The following is a 21833-nucleotide window of genomic DNA, read 5'->3' on the forward strand; positions in this document are numbered from 1 at the left end:
TACAAAGAGGAATGACATGGATCTATTTATAGATAACTGGCCATAATTTAATTGACACACAAGATTCAAGACTATTGGCTCACTAATCTCTCATATGTTCTTACTAATATCACGTGTATATAAGAAATACAATTGTAATAAATGTGATTAGTGTCCTAGACTACTAATCAACTCACTCTTGCTTATCCAACTGTAACTAACTTTCCTAATCTAATTCCACCGTTGGGATCTCATCCATTTTAGCAGTCTGTGTATGCTTTGTAATGACTAGCTGACAGTACGAACATTTGTTTTAGCATTTTAATGTGGCTAGAGCAGTGCGGTTTGATGGGGTATCAAAATTGAGGATAGAGTACATCATACCAGGATATATCAAAAGCTGGTTATTTTTATGGCTTGAAAGTAACTAATTGGAGAGAAAAATGCTAAGGACACTAATTTTGTGTCACAACTCGCCACATGACAAATTGTGAATGGTAAAGGTGTGTCTTCATATGACCCACTGACACACCCTTATCAATCACAACTCTCCATGTGGTGAATTGTGGCATAAAATTGTGCCAAAATTAGTGTTCCTGGCATTTCTCAATTTGAGAACAAGAGTAGATAACCGTCTCTAAGGTGCTGGTCACTAGCTTGTGAGAAATCTAGATTGGCAGAAATAAAGGATTTTGAAGGCACTGGTGTTAACCCTTTATCCATTTATAATTTTGCATCCAAGGCTGAATCTATATTTAGGCACAATTCACAGTTCACGAAGAAACCCATGTGTACCAATCATATCAAGCACAAACGAAACCACACCCTATTCTTCAAAATCATTGCAATGCGTAAATACAGTACATATATAACTGAATTATAACTAAATTAGATCAGAGCATGGAAGTGGTATAATGTACAAGAAATGCATAATTATGAATCGCACCAGTCAGTTCATATATTCAGAGGGACTGAAGTTCTACAGTACCCAGCTGGCTCCTGGCGCTGTTGCGTCCACACTTGCATAGCTTAACAATGAGAGCCACAAGTAGGATCATGAGGACTACTATCGCTGTAGCGACTCTTATGTGCAACAAGAGCCATTCTTCACTGTTACCAACAACAACAACAAATTGGTATAAAAAATTGGGAAACGTTAATAAAAAGAAAGTTTGAGGTATATTATTACATGTTCCGAGTCGGAGTTGAAGGAGGCGGAGGAGCAAGAGTGAAGTAATGTGGAGTGGGAGGAGCTAGAGGCTGAGAGTTTGAAATTGGGCTGGGAGGCTGGAACCCTGCCATTGATGTGCTTCCTCCAATTGCAGACAAGGAAATATGAGATTTAGGGTTTTGTAAGAATGGTGATGGAACATCATTTATCGGAATGATGTTCACTTTTGGTTTATTAGTATATTATCTGCCACTATCTCTCTATCTCTGTGCCTGTTGCTAGCAAGTTAGGCATGTTACGGTTGGTTCAAGATCCCCCTAGAGTTTCTAGGGCACTCTATAACTTGGAGTTCTTTTAATTTTGTCCTTTTATTTTATGATGAATGGTTTAGATCAAACCATGCTATCAATCCACTTTAAAAACCTTAAAATAATTATTCCAATTCAGTTTTTCAAATTGACATATAAGATTTTATTTTTAAAAAAATTTAGTTTAGTTTAAAAAAAAATAGAAAGCTTATATATGAAATTCAAATAGCGGTGTTGGCACCGTGGATGCCGGAGAACACAAGCTCCTTTAGGGAAAGGGTAAAGAAAGTTATCGAAGTTTTTGGGAAGGTGTTGAAAAACTCACCAAAAGTCAAAATGAGATTTTGTTTTTATTTTCCTTCGTTCCCGTGTATTAACAAATAGGGAATTCGGCCTGAACCTACATGTATTGAGTTGTGGAAGAAACACATGTATAGTCCAATTGAAAACAAAGAGACAAGCTAATTAAAGAAATGAATGATTGTTGGCGGACCAGGGAAAATTTATCACAGGAGGTACAAATTTCTTTTAGGGATGAAAGGTTGATAGCCTCAAAACTTGGCAATGAACACAATCTCGAGTAGCGCCGTGAAGGAGCTTGCGTTCGCCAGTGGTATGTACATGAATCGCTAGATTTCAGATCTGGGTTTTCGTTAGCCAGGCGCCATGCAAAGCAGTGAGATCCGGATTTCAAATTTGGTTTTTTGTTTTCTAAGTTTTTTTGCAAATTAAAATAAATTTCAAAAAATAAAATATTACATGTAAATTTGAAAAGCTGAGTTGGAATAATTATTTTGAGGTTTTTAAAGTGGATTGATGGCATGGTTTAATATGAACCATCCATTATAAAATAAAAGAACAAGATTAAAAAAACTCTAAACGTTAGAGTGTCTTAAGAATTCTAAAAGATCTTGATCTGTTACGTGGGTGTGAGTGAGTGAGACTAACACTAGAACAATATACAGTACAGAACAATACACCTTATAGAAGTTGCAACCTTATTTATTAGGGTTAGGTATAAAAAAACCTAACTAAATTAGATCAGAGCGTGGAATTATAACTTAAAAGAAATCCATAATTATGAATCGCACCAGATCCAGAAGTTCCGCATGGAACTGATAGAGGCTACGCCAAAGCCTCAGTCGTTCATATATTCAGAGATAGACGTAAGTTCGATAGTGCTTTGGTTTCTGCTATCGCGTCCACACTTCCATAGCTTAACAATGAGAGTAACAACGAGGATCAGGAGGATAACTATCGCTATAGCGACTTTGATAGGGAGATGAGTCCATTCTTCAGTACTGTTACCAACAACAACAATAACAGCAAGAACAACAACAACAACATCAACAACAAAAATGAGTATAAAAAATTGGGAAGTCCAATAAAAAGAAAAATTGTGGTATATTATTACTTTTCAGAGTCGAGATCGGAGGAGACTGAGACCAAAAGAACTGTGGCGGGGGAGGCTGAGAGTTCTGGAAACTTTCCATCGATGTGCTACTGCTGCCTAATTTTGGAGGAGAGAAAAAGAATTGTTAGGGTTTTATGGAAGATGATAGATTGGTGGTGGGGACGTAATGTTAGTTTTCTGTGTTCGCTATGGACAGTGGCGGGGTCGTTATATTTTGGGTTTTATGGAAAGTGGTGGGATCGTCATTTTGGCGTTTTATATGTTCACTTCTTCTTTTAGGAACACCTATGTTCTTCTTCACTTTGGTTCATTTTTGAGGTTTAACTAAAGCATAAATAAGGGTTGCATGGTGGGATGGGAGTATGGAAAACTCTAGGAGAGAGAGAGAGAGAGAGAGTGAAGAGCTGAAGAAGTCCCAAAGAATAGAGGTTTGGCACTTGCCAATATCTCCTATCACTGTGTGTTGCTGTGTGCATGTTGGCTGAGAGAGACTGCATGTTACGGTCCCGTGTGTGTGAGTGAGTGAAACACTCTCCCAGCAAGGGTCGCACGTGTGTGCGTAAATGAGTATTACACTCTCTTAGCGAGGTTTAGATGTTAACCGTTAACTTATTTATTTACTTTGTGTTGGAAAATATGGTTAAATAAATAAGTTTTGATTCAACAATACAAACTCTAAAAAAATTACCAATGGCAAAAATTAAATACATAGAGTTAAAAAGATCTCACAAACTATAGAATCACGCAAAATGCGTTATCTTTAAAAGTTGATCCGTGCCACTCGGAGTAGAACTCGGTGTGAATGACTCTCTTGGCCGAACAATCCCTTAAGATTAAAGAACAACCTTAATTGCCTTTCCTTAAAACTAAAATTTAGAAGCTGAAATTTTTGTGAAGATGAGCAAAAAGTTTAGGGCTGAACAAAGGAAGAAGAGTGGCGGCAGCAAGCTGAAAAAAACTGAAGGAGAAAAGAATATGAAGCAGGGTTTCTAATATGCCAACTAAAGGAAGATAAGTGGGCTGACTGAAGGACAAGTTCTCTAACGGCTACTGTGCAGATTTGATACCCAACAGGCTGTTCATTAAATGCCCAATGGGCTGCTCAGAAGCTCACCAACGGACATAACAAAAATCAAATCAAATTTGGGCTAAAAGAAAGTAAGAGGCAAGGTGAAACCCAAGAATGATGTAACAAACCCAAGCCCAAGCCCAACCCCAAGCACATTATGTTCCAACTTACCACCTAGGATAAACTCATAACAATGTTTATTCCTAACCAATGTGGGACATAAAGCAAATGTTAAGTGTTTGAAACACACTCACTCCAACAATCCCCCACATGTTACAAACACTAGACTAGGAAAAGCAATAAACTTAAGAAGGCATGCATCAATATAGTACTTTAAGGTTTTAACCATACTTAGGATAAATAAGTAGGAACTACTAGATAATAGTAGAGTTAGACTCTTTTAACCAAGCTATTAGATAACCAAACTTACCACCCACATACCTATCTTTACTAAGGTTGTTCCATAAGCAAGTTGGCGCCTTATACAGGCCATGCGCCACTGGGTTTCATGAGAGCTTTAGAGACCTACCCAAGTCTCATAGGAAACAGTACAACTTCCACTCCCACATAGATGGCATTCATCAAGAGTGTGTGCAGTACACCCCATCCCAACAGGTAGGGACTATGGATCCATTAAAAGCTAGAGCTCAACCTCTAACAATCTGCAACTTAGCACTGTCTCACACCATAGGGATGGACTCATCACTAATCTCCTTAATGAGATAGCGAAATACATAATAACTGACAATGCCCATATGGACCACAAATGACCTCTACTCATTTAACCCCTTGCGTGGAATCACCCATCATAGAGGTTGGGCATTGGTCATAGTGTCACAATTTGGGTATCAGTCCTATCCCCCTCGATGTCTCACTCACCAGCCTTCTTGCTAGCGGCTTGGTCAAAGGATCGGCCAAATTCCTTTCTGACCTCACAAAGTCCAAGGACATTACACCATTATCAATGAGCTGCCTCACAATATTGTGCCTCCATCGGATATGTCGACTTTTCCCATTATAGATTTTGTTCTTAGCACGTGCTATGGCAGCTTGACAATCACAATGTATGCAAATAGAGGCAATAGAGTTAGTATACAATGGTATATCAATTAACAAACTCCTAAGCCACTCAGCTTCGAACCTAGCCTTTTCTAAGGCTATTAACTCTCATTCCATGGTGGATCTTGCTATGCAAGTTTGCTTGGATGATTTCCAAGAAACAGCCCCTCCAGCTAGTGTGAACACATATCCACTAGTGGGCTTTATCTCATCTGTATCAGAGATCCAATTAGCATCACAATATCCTTTTAATATAGCAGGATAACCACAATATGACAAACCATAATCAAAAGTACCCTTTAAATATCTCAACAATCTAGATATTGCATCCCAATGTTCAATACTAGGATTATGAGTATATCTACTCAATCTACATACAGCATATGCAATATCCAGGCGAGTACAATTCGTCAAAAACATCAAACTACCAATGATTTGTGCATATTTATCTTGTGAAACATTATTACCACGATTTTTAAACAAATGCACCTTTGAGTCAAAAGGACTAGACATAGGTGACATATCAAAGTGTTCAAACTTTTTAAGAATTTTCTCTATATAGTGAGATTGTGATAGTGTAATGCAATTATTATCCCTAAGGATCTTGATGCCCAAGATTATATTTGCCTCACCCAAATCTTTCATATCAAAATTAGAGGTAAGAAAGCGTTTAGCATCATGCACAACATCAAGGCTATTTCCAAATATAAGCAAGTCATCAACATATAAACATACAATAACACCTTCATTATTAATAAACTTGCTATATATGCATTTATCGGCACCATTGATTACATACCTATGTGTAAGCAAAACATTATCAAATTTTTTATGCCATTGTTTAGATGCTTGTTTTAAACCATATAGAGATTTAACTAACTTACAAACTTTATGTTCTTGTCCAAGAACTACAAAACCCTCGGGTTGCTCCATATAAATTTCTTCTTCTAAATCACCATTTAAAAAGGCAGTTTCAACATTCATTTGATGTATTACAAGTTTGTAAATAGAAGCAATGACAAATAAAATTCTAATAGATGCAATTCTAGTAACCGGAGAATAAGTATCAAAATAATCCACATTATGTTTTTGCTTATAGCCCTTGGCTACTAAGCAAGTTTTGAACTTATCAATTGTTCCATCCGGTTTTAATTTCCTTTTAAACATCCATTTGCAACCAATGAGTTTAACTTTGGGTGGAAGTTTAACTAATTCTCAAGTATGATTAGACATAATAGATTCTAATTCATTATTAATTGCTTCCAACCAAAAAGGTGCATCTACGGATTTAATTGCATCATAGTAACTTACAGGTTCATCTTCAACGAAACAGGCAAGGAAATCGTTACCGTAATCCTTTTCCTTCCTAGCTCGCTTGCTCCTTCTTATTTCTTGCACGTCATCAACAAAATCATTAGAAATTTCAATAGAATCATGCAATACTTTTTCCTTATTTTTCAAAGGAAACACATGCTTAAAGAATATGGCATTTTCGGATTCAACAATAGTATATGATTCTAATATATCACTTTTGATGGCAAGAAATTTATAGTATGAACTATTACAAGCATAGCCAACAAACACACAATCACATGTTCTAGAACCAAGCTTTCTCCTTTTAGGCTCGAGTAGCATGACCTTAGCCAAGCACCCCCACACTTTGAGATGTTCCAAGTTAGGTTTACGCCCTTCCCAAAGTTCATAAGGAGTTTTACCAGTTTTCTTATGAGGTACCTTATTTTGAATATGGCAAGCCGAAAGAATGACCTCCCCCCACATGTTGGAAGATAGCCCGGAACTAAGCATAGCATTCATCATCTCTTTAAGAGTTCTATTTTTCCTTTCGGCTATTCCATTGGATTCTGATGAATAAGGTGGAGTTACCTCTTGTATTATGCCATTTTGTTCACAAAATTCCTTAAAATGATTAGACTCATATTCACCACCTCTATCAGTTCTAAGTTTTTTTAATCCTTTTATTCTTTTGGTTCTCAACTTCATTTTTATACTTTATAAACATCTCCAAAGCTTCATCTTTGGTTCTTAGTAAATAACGTTTAGTGAATCTAGAGTGGTCATCAACAAAGATCACATAAAATCTTTTACCACCTCTAGTCATGGTGTGTTTTAAATCACCCAAGTCACTATGTACCAATCCAAGAAGCTCGGTTTCTCTTGTTATAGATTTACAAGGTTTCTTGGTGATTTTAGTTTCAGCACAAATTTCACATTTGTCCATATTAGCTTCACTTAGTGAGTTAATAATTTCACATTCTTTCATTTTCTTTATATAGCCAAAATTAACATGTCCAAGTCTACCATGCCAACCATCAATGGAATCAACTAAGTAAGCACAAGAAGATGAACCACTTTCATTAATAACTTGATCAACATTAAGTACAAAAAGACCTTCATCATCATAGCCCTTACCAACAAAGACTTCATTCTTAGTTAAAGTAACTATGCCACCAAGTAAATGTACCGAAATGAGATTGTGTCGAAAGTGAGGTACATGAAGGACATTATTGAGTGAAAGAGTTTTACCAGAAGTTAGCTTCAAGAGTACCTTCCCTTTACCACTCATCGGCACGAACCCATTGTCCCCAACATAGACACATTCGATGCCTTCCGCCATAGGAGTGTAGGAACTAAACTCCTCTTTAAATGCACCAATGTGTCTTGTGCAAGTCGAGTCAACTACCCATACCTTCACTTTTGTCACCAAGTGTGCCTCACACACCACCGCCGCAATGATCTCTTCGGTTTGCATCACATTTGCCTTATTTGATGTAGAGCCTTTGTTGTTGTTCTTATTATTGTTGAAGTTGCCTCTTGCCCTACATGTTGCCGCATAATGACCTACTTTGCCACAAATAAAACAATTACCCTTTTTCTTTTGGATTTGAGGATTTGGGTCATTTTTATTATGAAAATTTCCTTTTCTCTTGAAATCATGTTTCTTATTATGTTGTGGAGGTCTAGAGGGTCCTCCCTCTACAACATTAGCCTTGGAAGTAAATTCCTTAGCTCTAGAGACCTTTTCCGACACCCTATTTGTTTCTTCAATTTGAATATCAACGATAGTTTGTTGAAGATTCAAATATGTTCTATGGTGGCTATATCGGTGTTTCAGGAGTCCGGCAATTTAAACACAAGGCCATGAGCCACAAACCTCTCGGGTAAGACATCACCCTCTTTAGCTAAGTCGGATACTAATTTTTGAAATTCTTCAATTTGGCTAGAAACACTTTTTTCCTCAACCATTTGAAAAGATATAAATTTAGCTATAGCAAATTTTTTAGCACCCTCATCCTCAAACCCATAACAACCATTAAGTTCATCCCATAAATCTTTAGCACAAGTAAAATGACAATAATTATCATACAACTTGGTAGATAAACCACACTTAATAGTATGAACACATAATTTATTTGTTTTTTCCCACTTTGCTATATTTTTAGGATCATGTTTGGGTTTAGGCTCATAAAGAACCCGGTCAATTTCGGTAAATTCCAAGATGGGCAAAACCCTTTCTTTCCAACGCATAAAATTATTTCCATCAAAAGCCTCAAGATTTGTAATTTCTGAAATGACCTTAAGAGTATCAATAACTTGTTTCTTCATTTTTAAAACACACTAATCAACCTTTAAAATTGTTGGAAAATATGGCTAAATAAACAAGTTTTGATTCAAAAATACAAACCCTAAAAAAATTAGCAATGGCAAAAATTAAATAGATAGAGTTAGAAAGATCTCACAAACTATAGAATCACGCAAAATGCGTTGTCTTTAAAGGTTGATTCGTGTCACCCGGATTAGAACTCGGTGTGAATGACTCTCTTGGCCAAACAACCCCCTAAGATTAGACTATAGTGATTTCTTCAAGTTGATCACACACTCAAACAAGAAGAATTAGGAATAACCTTAATTGCCTTTCCTTAAAACTAAAATTTAGAAGATGAAATTTTTGTGAAGATGAGCAGAAAGTTTAGGGCTGAACAGAGGAAGGAGAATGGCGGCAGCAAGCTGAAAAAACTGAAGGAGAAAAGAATATGAAGCAGGGTTTCTTATATGCCAACTAAAGGAAGATAAGTGGGTTGACTAAAGGACAAGTTCTCCAATGGCTACTGTGCAGATTTGATGCCCAACGGGCTGTTCATTAAATGCCCAATGGGCTGCTTACAAGCTCACCAATGGACATAACAAAAATCAAATCAAATTTGGGCTAAAAGAAAGTAAGAGGAAAGGTGAAAGCCTAGAATGATGTAACAAACCCAAGCTCAAGCCCAAGCCAACACCTAGCCCATTATGTTCCAACTTACCACCTAAGATATGCAAAGCCTTATAAACTCATAACAATGTTTATTCCTAACTAATGTGGGACACAAAGCAAATGTTAAGTGTTTGAAACACACTCACTTCAACACTTTGTTTCTTGTATAGGAGTCAAAAAGGAGACCAAAGTTGCTCATGGCAACTGCTAGCTACCGGATAATTGATGCGTTGTTTATGCTTTTCTAATCTACTCTTTTTCTTTTTCTTTTTTTGGCAAAGTTCTTGGCCAGTCTAATTCTTGTGTGTTTATATATGAAGGTGTTCCAAATTGCATAAAAATTGGATTATGTCTATATTTAGACATTTCCAATTCATACCACCACTAGAAGCAATCAAATATCATTTATTTTAAATTTTGTCCTATATATAATCGAAGTTTTTGACTTATTGTTGACTTCAACACTTGGCTTGGCTTATTCAAGAGGAAATCACTACAAAAAATTGGCATGGCTTCAAGTCCTCTAGAAATGGCCCAACTTTCACTCACCTCTTCTATGCGGATGATCTTATTCTCTTTACAAAAGCCTCCAAAAAAAGGTTTCCTTGCTATCAAGAGAGTTCTCGACACCTTCTGCAATGTTTCAAACCAAAAAATAAACCACTCCAAATCAAAAATCTTCTTCTCTCCCTACACAGCCCTCAAAAACATTGAGATCATTGTTGATGAGCTTGGAATCTCAGCCTCTAGGGACTTTAAAAAATATCTTGGAGCTCCAATCATCACCAATAGAAGAAATACAAGAGCTTATGATAAGCTTGCTAATTGGAAAGAAAATTCTCTTTCCTTGGTGGCTAAGGCGCCTCACCCTTATTAACTTTGTCACCATTGCCATCCCCACCCACCTCATGCAATGCAATCTCCTCCCTTCTAGGATTTGCAAAGAGATTGATAAGCTTAACTGCAATTTCCTTTGGGGCAACTCAATTCAAAAGAAGAAGATTCACCTAAAGAATTCGGATTTGGTTGATAGACCTAAGTTCCTTGGTGGCTTAGGGATTAATAAAGTCTCCCCCAAAACAAAGTCCTCCTTGCCAAAAGATCTTGGACCCTTCATTCAAACTCCTCAAATCTTTGGGCAGACACTCTTAGAAGAAACAATCCTAAAAATCTCCCCGCCTCCAAGAAAATCTCCTCCACTTGGCATAGTCTTACAAATGCTAGTCACATCTGCAACGTAGGCATTGGTTGGCTCATCAACAATGGAACATCTATAAACTTTTGGAGTGAAAATTGGTGGATTTGTCAAAACTAATATCAAATAAAAAGATATAGAGTGTAGCTGTAGTAATTGGCTACAACAAACTTTGTCCTTGTTTAAAAGTCACATGGCTATTAGATAAGTCATGTAACATTAAGTACACATGAATAATCATTTGAATCATTGCATAAGAGAATGAAGGATTTTTTTTTTTCTCTAAACTAATATAGAGAAAAATTATATTCTTTATGAAAAGAAAAGTGTATGTGATCAAAGCAAATTAGTATCAAAATATAGGGTCTTTGGGAGCATTGTAGCAACTAAAGGCTTGGTTAGGATTTCTTATGAGTATGTTTGGAACAAAGCGAAATTGGTGATGAAAGTTACGCTTTAGACCCCAATTTTACGATTTGTGTTAATTTCAAACTAATTATCAAATTAAGCCCAATTGTTAATGAAATTAGTCAATTAATATATGCATGGCTACATAATCAAAAAACATCAAATCTCAAACAATCAATCACACCCATAAAAATACCAGAAGTGTTCAAGGAGAGAAGAACCCAAAAACCATGCAAAAAAATCTTTGGGTCCTATAACATCAAACGATCCACTAAATAAGAATTGTTACAATACAAATCACTTACAGAACTGGTGATGGGATGTCATTTGTTGAGTTTACTTAAAGTAGTTCACTTTTGGTTTATTAGTTTATGCTTAACTAAAAGCATGTATTAAAAATCCTAGAGAGATTGAGAAGAAATCCAAAAGATAAAAAGTGAAAAATAGAGGAATGGTATCTCCCACTATCTCTCTATCTCTGTGTGTGTTGCTAGCATGTGCATATGAAGGATGTTACAGTCTCCTATGTGTGAGTGAGTGAGACTAACATTTTTGTTGTATATATAGGTATATACAAAGATAGGTTGTAATAATAATGTTTAAATTTAGAGAATATGGATTCATAACGTAAAAATTCAAGTTCTAGAATTTTCTAAGTGAAAATTCAAAAATCTAAATTTTCTAGAATTTTCTACAAAAATTTCTAATAACTATTTAGAAAGGTTGAAGATGTTTCAATCTTTGTTAACTGTTTTATGGAAAAATAACTAACTCTCCTACATGCCTTTTCATGAAACATACGTGCCTTTTTATGAATAAAGGCTTATGTTTACTTGAAAAATAATTAACTCTTCATATGTACATTTTCATAAAACATAACCCTATGGGTATAAATAGAGACTTATGTTCACTTGAAAAATAATTAAACTCCACAAAAGAGTAAGTTTGAGAGAAACACAAGAAATTCTGTGGTCATTTTTTAGAATTACTATCTATAGAAACCAATATCTTGGTTGTATCCTAGAGACAAATTTGCGATAACCCTCCTTTAGCAACAAAAGTGTGGGGGCAAATATTGTCTAAGAAAAATGATTTTATGCCTCCAAGTTATCTATTTTCTATTTGTCTTTTGTGTTAATCTTATTCTTCCATTATTACTTTGTGTAATATACCCAATAATCTTAGACAATATTTGACTACAAGACAAGGAGTAAATGATGGTACAACTTTGAAGATGTTGAACTATGGTTTGGTGAAATTGGATCTTTTTTATGGAACCAATTTTACATAGTAGAAAGAGTAATTGGCTTGGATTTGAAGAGTTGTTCAAATGATGAATCGATCATAAAGAAGATTCAACGAAATAAGGCTTAAAGAAACAAGTTTCTTTGTTGGCAAGACAAGGTGATGATTCTTTCACATTGTGAATGCATTAAAAGCCATGTTCATAGTTTGAACATTGAAGGTACAAATTTCTTGTTCATGGGCAATTTGAATTTCAAATTGATTGATGAGTTTCTTTGTTAGAATATTTGCATGTGTTGCAAATTTATTTGAATTGAGATATAAGAATGAAATTTTAACATGTTTCAATGTTATAAAGTGAAGTAGAAAATCTAAAGGGTGGGAATTTAAACTCTTAAAGTGATAGAGTATATGAATATTTTCCTAAGTGGTTTTCTAAACTATGTGAAGACATTAAGAAACATGTCAGAAAATTTCACTTTAGATCAATTCAGATCACATCACTGAATTGAAGAGGAAAGTTCAATTAGAGGTATATCTAACACTGATTCTAAAGTGAATGTGACCAATGTTAAAATTGGAAGTTCTAGTAAGAACAATAAACACTTGAATGTGAATAAGAGTGTAAATTGATTTAGATAAACAACTCTAAGGATCCCAACAATGACAAGTAGAATGTCATGTTTCCTTTGTGGAAAAAATGACCATTACATTTAAGAATGCAAGTTCTTAAAGAATAAGAAGGATGAAGATGGAAATGCCAATGAAGCAATTGTCATTAAGGACATTATTGCTATGGTGAGTGATGTATGTAATAAAGAACAATATATTTCATATGGCTGTAATTACAAATCCTTCTAATGGTGTTTTAATTCAGGTGCAATGTTGCATGTGTGCAACTACAAGGCACAATTCAAGGCTTATGAGGAGTCTTCCATAGAACTAGAGGTGCTTGTGGACATCCACAATAAGACAAAAGTTCATGGAAAGTGCATTGTTGAAGTGAAATTGAGTTTTGGCAAAAAGTTCTCTTGACCAATGCTATATTTTCATGTACCTAATATCAAGAAAAACCAATTTGTTATTTAAAAATGGTCTTGTTCAAGAATGAGATATTAGTAAGCAATAGATATGCTACTATTTGAGTGTTATTTATCAATATGTTTTGGTTGTGCTTATTTTGTTGATTTTTTATTTGTGGCATGCTAGATTGAGACTTTTAAATTTCAAATTCTTGAAATTTATGTCAAAGCATGATATAATTTGTATAAGCATGATGATTTGAATTGAATTGTGTATTATCTAGAAATGATGAATATTTTTAAATGTATATTATTCTTTGTGAGGAACATGTCATAATGCACTAAAGTGTAGTCCCTTATACACCTTAATAAAATGATTTGGTCAAAAGAGAGAACTCTATTTGTTATAGTGAATGCCATAAACTTGAGTGCAATCGGCTAAGTTCTTATCTAATCAATGGGAAGAAACTTTGCTTAGTATATGCTATGTGCATAATAGAGTTTCATCTCAAAGGTATTTCGTATGTATTATGAAATGAAAATGTGACCAAATGCTTATCATTTTAAACTGTGGGAGTGCTTAACCTTTTGTAAATGATAGACCAAAGAGGACTAATTAGTCAAAGAGCTATATAAAGTTTATATGTAGGTTTTGAGTAAATTCAAGGGTATATAGTTTATTAGACTTAATGTCTAATATAAAAGTGAAATCAAAGGATATTGAATTTATTGATTTTAAATTCAAAGATGATTTCAAGGATACCCGATACCTACTTAATTAAACACGAATAAATGACTCCAATCTTAAATATCACATTAAGTGATATTAAATATTTAAATGTGGTTCACCAAGTGAACAAAGGTGGAGTCAAAGTTTGAGAAAAAAGAAGAAGATTTTAATCCAAATTCTATTTCATGTGAAGCTCTTGTTTACCTTGTTGAAGGTAATAAAAGTGTAGTCCTAATTAAATACCCATGGTATTCTTTGAGGGAAGCGATCCTAAAGCTTGAGAAAGTTTTGTGCTTCTAAAAAGATGTAGTTTTCTATTGTAAAAGCTATTAATAATGAGATAGACTTAATGTTATTTAATAATAATTGGGTCTTAATGGATCTATCTCTAGTTTCTAAACCAATTGGTTGTGAGTGGGTATTATAATAAATTATAAAATCTTTTGGTCTAAGGTTAAAAATAAAAGGTTTGAAACAAAGGGAAAAAGATAGATTTTTGATGTCTATACACTAATAACTATTTGTGTTATTAGTTTGATATCTTTAAAACTATTCATATAATTTTAAGGAAATTCACTATATTCTATTATTACATTTTGATATATGTAATTATAATGTGTGTATATATGTGAATTTTGGAATGGTTGAGAACCCAAATTGTGGGGTTTAGAAACTCAAATTGTGGAATTATGATAGCCAAGAAAGTGTGGGGGTATAACCCTTAAATGAGTCATGGGCTCATAAGAATGCTAATGTGCATCAAAGATGTGCTTGATAAAGGTATTGAGAATTAACATCAAGGGATGTTAAATTCATTGTGATTAAATTTTGCCATATGTGGTAGATGTCTTGAGTTTAAACAAGCACATATTGTGATCCTATTTTGAAAGTGCCTCTTTGTGAAATAAAGAGAGTACAAGTGAATTCATTAATTGAACATTCAAGGATCAATAATGAAATATTGGATTGTGTCTCCACATATAATTTGAGTATGCATCATATAGATGTGAAGTGACATTCTTAAAAAAAAAGTGATCTTAGTAAGGAAGTTTGCTTGAAAGACCTGTGGGTTTGTATTTCCTTAATTAAATGATTTTTTTTTTTTTATGAATGAGAATCAAGTAAAGAAATATAGTGGAGATGTGCACTATATTAATCTCATTTGAGATTTATGTTATCTCATTTTGTTGAGATTTGAGTAATCTCATTGTGTTGAGATTAGTGATTTCTCATTCTTTTTGGGAATTATGTTATCTCATTGTGTTGATATTAGTATTGAGAACTAGCTTCTTAGATTTTAATATCTTTAAAGAGGCAAAGACACTTTGATCCCAATATTAAATAAGGAGATTACTGGAAGGGTGGATGCACAACTTGAGTTTGCTAGTGTATTAAGTACATATTGCATATCATGTATGGAACTAAAGTAGACATTGCCTTCACAGTATGTAGACTTTCAAAGTTTCTAAAATTTGAGGTTGATCACTAGAAAGTACTTAATTGTGATGAATATCTATTATATAAAATATTCAGGTTTAATTCTATTATTGATGTGAGTGATAATATTTATGTCTAGTTAGATAATCACTACATGTGGGGGTGTTATGTGTAAGCATTAAAAAAAAAAGTGTATTTCTTACTCTACTACAAAATTAAATTGAGAGCATTGATTATAATGGTAACAGGCAAGGAAAGAAAATGGCTAAGGTTTTGATAAAGTGTCATGGCCACAACCATAGTAAGCCATTCCTTATACTATAGTTGTAAAACCACAATGCATATGGTATACATGAGTTGTATACAATGTGAACTTAGACTTAAAAGTCTAAGACAAGAATAAGTAAGGCAAGTCAAATGTGGTTAGACTAGTCCATTGCCTAGTAATTTTATATATAAAATAGGTCATTTACTGAAATGTGTCTTGAGACTTGGTATGGATAACATCCATTGGAATGGGACTAAAACCCCTCTTTTAAGAGAATCACCAATAGTGGGAATCCAACCTCGAACTGATTATATCTAAGAGGTTTAAAGGGTAACGACAAGCTATTGATACGTGGTTGGTAAGAGCACTAAATTTGTGTCTCATTCAAGATGGATTAGTGCAAACTGTTACAATGAAATTGGGGATGAGTTTTAAACTCTTAATGAAGTTCATAAATCATAAATGTCTGTGTACATAAGAAGGAACTTCACCCTTTGTGAACATATGAGTGGTGTCGCTTGTAGCAAGAGTAAAAAGGTTTTATCTTGTTCATGTTCACTAAACTAGGTAGAGCACAAGGCCATAATAGTGCTGACAACTTGGATTTTTAAATGTTTTTTTTTTTAAGTAATAAGCTTTATTGATATAAAAAAGGAACACCCTAGTACACAGAGAGTGTACAAGGGGTCAAGAAATCAAATACAAAAATTGCAAGAGTCTAGGAAATCAATAAAAGAAGGGAATAATTGTTTTTGCAAAGCAAACAACCAATCCTGCAAAGTTCTAAAAAAGAATAGCTTGAGGTCCGGAATAGATTTCTCAATATCTTCAAAACATCTACTATTTCTCTCCCTCCAAAGACACCACATTAAGCAATGTGGAATGATGGACCAAATATAACCATTTCGATGACGACCAAAACTGCCTTGCCAACACCCTAACAGCCCCAAAACAATGTGTGGCATAACCCAAGTTACTCCAAATATACCCAAAACCATAGACCATAGATCCATAACAATAGGACAATGAAGGAATAAATGGTCAACCGATTCAAAATCCACACCTCCCTTTTTCGGAAAGTATCAATCGTCAAGCATTTCCCTAAGGCAGCAGTCCAAACAAAGAAAGCTACTCTAGAGGGAATCTTCTGCTTCCAAATATTTTTCCAAGGAAAACCATAAATAGTGTTGCCAACTAGAATTTTATAATAATCACTAACCATGAATCCCTTATTTTTGCTAGGTATCCAACACATTTTATCCTCACCAAGTCCCCTTATAGGAGAACCATATATGGTTTTCATGAAGTCTGACATAGCCTCTAGTTCCCAAGCATGCACACCCCTAAAGAATCTCACATCCCAAAAGAGGACACCATTGGAAGACTTCATCAGCTCAGCTACACTGGCATCTTTATTCTTGCAAAATCTGAACAAATCAGGATATCTAACAGCAAGAGATGTCTCTCCACACCATCAGTTTTGCCAAAACTTCACTCTAGACCCATCTCCAATATCATATAGAATATGGCATGAGAAAGAAGGCCATCCTTAACTGATATTTCTCCATAAACCAACACCATAAGGGCCATTCACAAATTTTGTACACCAGCCCCCCTCCCCCACACACACATCCATATTTCATCTCTATCACTTGTTTCCAAAGGGCATCTTTCTCAATCCCAAATCTCCATAGCCACTTCCCAAATAAAGCTTCATTGAAAAGTCTTATCTTCTTTATCCCTAAACCACCCGAAGAAATAGTTGCACAAACAATAGCCCATTTAACCAAATGAATTTTAGGTTCATCTCCAAAACTACCCCATAAGAAATTCCACTAAAGCCTCTCAATTTGGTTAGCCACACTAACAGGTATAGGAAATAAAGATAGAAAATAAGTAGGTAAATTAGATTGGGTGCTTTTGATTAGGGTGACTCTACCTCCCTTGGATAAATATAAATGTTTCCAACCAGTCAATCTCCTCTCCATTTTCTCCAGAATTGGATTCCATATAGTCTTATCCTTGAATTTAGCACCCAAAGAAAAACCCAGATATTTCATTGGAAGAGAACCCTGCTTACAGCCAAGAACAACCAGCAATAGGTCAATATTATGGACTACCTCGGTTGGAACCAATTCTGACTTGCCCAAGTTTATTTTTAGACCTGACGTTGCCTCAAACCATATAAGAATCATGCGAAGAATCAAAATCTGTTCTAAATCAGCCTCACAAAAAATTAAAGTGTCATCCACAAAAAGGAGATGAGACACCGCCAAGGATCTTCCCTCCAAATTACCTACACTAAATCCTGACATACGTCCTTCATAAACTGCTTTATCCAACATTCTTCCAAGAGCTTCCATCATCAAAACAAATAACAATGGAGACAATAGATCACCTTGTCTCAAACCTCTAGTGCTACCAAAAAATTCACAAGGAGAGCCATTAATCAAGATGGAGAAATGGACTGTAGAAAGACAAAAGAAGATCCATTGTCTCCATTTGGCAGAGAACCCACTTCTTTCTAACATCTACAGAAGAAAGTTCCAGTTTACATGGTCAAAAGCCTTCTCAACATCCAAGCTTACAAATCAGCCCCAGCACCCTAGACTTCAATCTACTGTCAAAACATTCATTAGCAATAAGAACAGAGTCAAGGATCTGTCTGTCCTTCACAAAAGCATTCTAAGATGCTGAGATTATATCCCCCATCAGTGTGCAGAGTCGATTAGCCAAGACTTTAGCAATAATTTTATAAACACCCCCAACCAGACTAATGGGCCGAAAATCCCTAATCTCACTTGCAGCATGTTTTTTAGGAATGAGAGTAATAAAAGTTGCGTTTAAACTTTTCTCAAACTAACCACTAGCAAAAAAATGATGAAATACGGCCATAAGATCAGGTTTAACAATCCCCCAGCGAGCTTGGAAAAAAGCCATAGGGAAGCCATTTGGTCCAGGAGATTTATCACCATGAAAACTCTAAACGACATCAAAAATTTCTGCCTCTTCAAAAGGTCTCTCTAACCAATCCACATTATCCCCAGATATCATTGAAAAAATTAACGAATCCAGAAACGGTCGATCAACCTGCTGCTCAGAGTACAAATTCATGAAGAAATGAGTAATGCAGTCTGCAATTGTACCCTAATCCGAAGACAAGGTACCATTAACCATTAGGCTTTCAATACCATTATTTTTCATGTTAGAATCAGCCATTCTATGAAAAAATCTGGTATTAGCATCCCCTTCCTTTAAGTACAACACCTTAGACTTTTGTCTCCAACTAATCTCTTCTATAAGAGTTAACTTTTCAATATCCATACGAAGATTAGTTTGTTCTAACTTCTCCTCAGCTGTTAAGCTATGTGTCTCCCCTTTAGCATCCAAAACATTCAGCTTGTTCCAAAGGTCCTGTTTCTTATTTATGAGATTGCCAAACTCAATCTCATTCCACTTTTTTAAATCCAACTTCAAGGCAGCCAACTTCTTAGCTAGAATAAAACTTGGGGTTCCTTGGAACAAATAGGATGCCCACCACTTCTTCACTTTCTCGACAAAATTATCTACCCTCAACCACATATTTTCAAAATGGAAAGTAATTCTACCTCTTCGCTGACTCCCACCTTCCAGGAAAATAGGAAAATGGTTAGAAAGTACTCTAGACATCCTTTTTTGGGTGAACTATGTGAAGTGATCTACCAAAAGTGGGGAGAAAATGAACCGATCTAGACGAGAAGCTGAGGATGTATTGGACCAAGTGTAAAGGCCCCCTTCCATAGGTATATCTATCAACCCATGCAAAGAAACAAAGTCAGAAAATCCACACATAGCCCGAGAGTAGGTAGCAGACCCCAAACGCTTTGATGGGAAACAGATTATATTAAAGTCACCTCCGACTTGGATTTCTGAATGTGTTGTGGATGTTCTCATGTGTGTGTTGTTTCTGATTTCAACACATAAGAGTTTTGGTTTAAGCACCAAGCCACCATTAACTCTGTTGATTTCTTGAGTAATTACACTAAAGGGAGGTTTAAGTTGAAAGATACATTTCATTATGCATGATAGGATATCAATCAAGTGAGACATATATTATTACAACCTAGTGAGGGATTATTGTATATATAGGTATATACAAGGGTAGGTTATAATAATGATGTTTGAGTTTGGAGAATATGGTTTCATGAAGTAAAAATTCAAGTTCTGGAATTTTCTAAGTGAAAGTTTCAAAATCTGATTTTTCTGGAATTTTCTAGAATTTTCTAGAGAAATTTCTAGTGATTATTCAGAAAGGTTGAAGAGATTTTAATATTTGTTAACTGTTTTATGAAAAAATAACTAACTCTCCATATGTGCCTTTTCATGAAAAGGCAAACATAAGTGCCTTTTCATGAATAGAGGTTTATGTTCACTTGAAAAATAATTAACTTCATAAAAAAGTAAGTTTGAGAGAAACACAAGAAATCCTGTGGTCATTCTCCAAAATTTCTATATGTAGAACCCAACATCTTGATTGTATCCTAAAGACAAATTTACGATAACCTTTTAGCAACAAAAGTGTGGGGGGACAAATATTGTCTAAGAAAAATGATATTGTGCCTCCAAGTTATCTATTATCTATTTGTCTTTTGTGTTAATCTTGTTCTTCCATTAATTATTACTTTGTGTAATATTTCCAACAACTTTCTCATCAAGCCTCACATGTGTGTGTCTTTGAGTGAGTGTTACACACACTCTCTTAGTTAACTAGTTGTTAACTTGTTCATTTAATTCGTGTCTTGTACATGAGTCATAAAGGAGATCAAAGTTAATCATGGCGACTAAGCCCGGTTACGTGTATTTTGTATCAATAAAGCAACACCTATATTGCTATCAATAAAAAATGTGAAGTTATAGCTAATAAAAAAAAATACAAAATCAGATAAAGAATTGTAGACATGACCATGTATATTATAATTTTACATGGAGTTTTTTAAAAAGAAAAAAAAATGGAGAGAGAGAGAGAGAGAGAGAGAGAGAGAGAGGCCTGCAAAAAGAGAAATGAGTGAATTATACTAAAGATTTTTGGATCTTTTCTTGGATGATGATGATTGATATAGAATTTTCAATTTTCTAGTACATTGGATGAGGGACTCATGCTATAATATAAACACTTTATACTCATAAGTAAGGAGTAATAAGGATTTCAAAAATGTGTTTTTTTTTTTTTTTCTTTTATCGGAAGAATTGAATGTCCATTACAAGGATAGAACTTCTTAGTTTTCCATTCAATTCAATACAGTTGAAGTCTTAAACAATAATTTTGAATGATCATTTTTATATTTGAAGATCACTTAAATAGTATTTAGTTACTGTTATATATTTCAATTTATATATAATAGTTACAATTTGTAATTTTTAATATGGCTAATTTACTTAATGGTAATTGAGTTGAAATTCTAATAATTCATAATTTTTGTGAAAAATGCTAAAGCTACTAGAAAAATCTTATAAAACTAATGTAGTAATAAATATGATTGATAGCACCTCAACAAAATAAATAACAACCAAAATAATGAATATGAATAGTGTAAAAGCTTAAAGCTAAGCTAAACAAGAGTGATTAAGGGTTTCGTTTGGCTTGGTCATGACTCAATTTTCATAAGTCAATACTCATAACTCGTAACTCAAACTCAAAACTCATAACTTATAACCCAAATCTCACTTTATCTCAAAGACTCCAAAATTCTTGTTTAGTCACATAACTCGTTCACATAACTCACATTTTGCTACCATAACTCATATTTCAGAAACTTAAAACACCAAAATTTTGTTTTTAGTTTTCATCATCCATCACTCAAATTGAGTGATAGAAATATCACCCAAAAACCAAGTCAAACAAGATTTTTTTAGTGAGATCTACGTGTTTAGGAAATTCAGTGATAAAAACTAAGTGATATCACTTAAAATCATTATGATCCAAACAAGTCCTAAATAACTCAATTTTATCGAGATAAAACGCTGGTTTCTTTCTTTGTCTCCCCCACTACCAAGGGTAAAACAAACACAAAATAAAGCTAGCTTTCACCTATAAAAACAAGGAGAGAGAGAGAGAGAGAGAGAGTTTTAACACAAATCTCCAAACCTAAAAGAAACATAAAAGAGAAGAGAAGGTCCAACGCGGCAACAACAAAAAAAAAAAAACATGAAACTTTTACTTTTTATGCTTTAAATGGAGAGAGTGGCAAAATTTATAGCAATCAGTACCCAAAAAAT

General features: G+C 34.5%; 1 long non-coding RNA gene across 1 annotated transcript; it reads right to left on the reverse strand.

Annotated features, from left to right (window-relative positions):
- Positions 1-769: 769 nt before the first annotated feature.
- LOC142630358 (uncharacterized) lies at positions 770-3495 on the reverse strand. Its single transcript, XR_012843290.1, has 3 exons — positions 2873-3495; positions 2550-2759; positions 770-1089 (listed from the first exon to the last, which is right to left on the reverse strand). It is a non-coding gene; the product is annotated as an uncharacterized LOC142630358 (long non-coding RNA).
- Between the last annotated feature and the right edge of the window lie 18338 nt (positions 3496-21833).

This window comes from Castanea sativa, chromosome 4 (assembly GCF_040712315.1).
Source record: "Castanea sativa cultivar Marrone di Chiusa Pesio chromosome 4, ASM4071231v1".
NCBI lineage: Eukaryota > Viridiplantae > Streptophyta > Magnoliopsida > Fagales > Fagaceae > Castanea > Castanea sativa.